Source organism: Rhagoletis pomonella, unplaced genomic scaffold (assembly GCF_013731165.1).
Source record: "Rhagoletis pomonella isolate Grant_MI unplaced genomic scaffold, Rhpom_1.0 Rhpom_scaffold_00007, whole genome shotgun sequence".
Taxonomy (NCBI): Eukaryota; Metazoa; Arthropoda; class Insecta; order Diptera; family Tephritidae; genus Rhagoletis; species Rhagoletis pomonella.
Genome location: NW_023458561.1, coordinates 1,807,348 through 1,808,573, shown reverse-complemented (window position 1 = coordinate 1,808,573; position 1,226 = coordinate 1,807,348). Strand labels below are relative to the sequence as shown.

Below are 1,226 nucleotides of genomic sequence, written 5' to 3'. Positions count from 1 at the left end.
TGTATGTTTCATTCTGATAAATGTGTGTGTGTATATGTATGTACTTATGTTTAAGGGGGCGTAAACTTGTGTGACTCGTTGTTGAATGTATGTAAAAGGGGAGCATGTGTACGTGACTCGTTGAAAATAGAAATTAACGAATAAGTTTTTCTGAATTGTGAAAATTTATATTAGAATTAGAATAAAAAGATTTGTTGAACGCAGCGGACGTGTTTTGTTAAATTACGGCATCCTACAGTTCAGAAGTAGGGATCGAGCGACAGCCTTCCTGAAAATTGAGGAAAAAAATTTTATAAAAGCTAAAATATAAAATATTTAAAAATTTAAAATTAAGGAACTGAAAATATATGAAACCGATGTGCAGCTGCAAATTTATACAATTTTAAAGACAAAAAATGCAAGTTTAAAGAAAAATCGAAGAAGGAAAAGAGTGTCCTGTAAGGAATTCAAGAAAGCAACGAGTGTCCTGTTAAGAACTGAAGGAGGAAAGTAAAGGAACTAAAATATAAAGATTGTAAAAGGAGTGTATAAGAGAAGAATTTATAAAAGAAAGTTTAAGCAAAAGAGAAAATCGCAAAAAACTAATTTGTTGATATGGAAGAACCAATTTGCGCAAAAGATTATTCTTTGGTTCAGCTGCGGGAGTGGTTGAGGCAATTAAAATTGCCCACGTCAGGATGCAAAGCTACACTTGCGCTGCGGGTTAGTGAAGTGCCTAAAAATCAGCGTGGTGTTTGTCCCATTGTTCATACTGGGTTAGAAGGTGATGCTGAGACTGAGACAGATGAGGTACAAGCTCTTCAAGAAAATGAAAATGCAGCCCTTACTTCTAAGCAGCAAACAAATGTAGATCATGAAAGCTATGGTAATCGTGATGCTGCTGAAGTTAACGTTTTGTTTTTACAACGGGAGGCAGAGTTGTTAAAGCGTGAGAAGGAGTTTTTAGTTAGGGAGAATGAGTTTTTGCGCAGACTTTCGAGTATCGGTGAGAGTGCAGGTGCAGCGCTGCCACGTCGTGAGCTGAATAACCCAGTAAGCAGATCAGTTGACAATTTAAAAGGATTGGTGCCGGAGTATAATGGTGATGCTAGTGTTGACGTCTGGGTTACACAAATTGAAAATATGAGAGTTATGTTTGCAGTTGATGAGGATACTATGCGTTTGCTATTATTTGGGAAGTTAAAAGGCAAGGCACAGCAATGGCTGTATTCAAAGCCGAATTTTTT

At 36.7% G+C, this 1,226-nt stretch overlaps 1 protein-coding gene across 1 annotated transcript in view; it reads right to left on the bottom strand.

Annotated features, from left to right (window-relative positions):
• The window catches only part of LOC118743562 (obscurin), a 434,461-nt gene that overhangs the window by 281,758 nt on the left and 151,477 nt on the right, over positions 1 to 1,226 (bottom strand). The window lies entirely within an intron of this gene.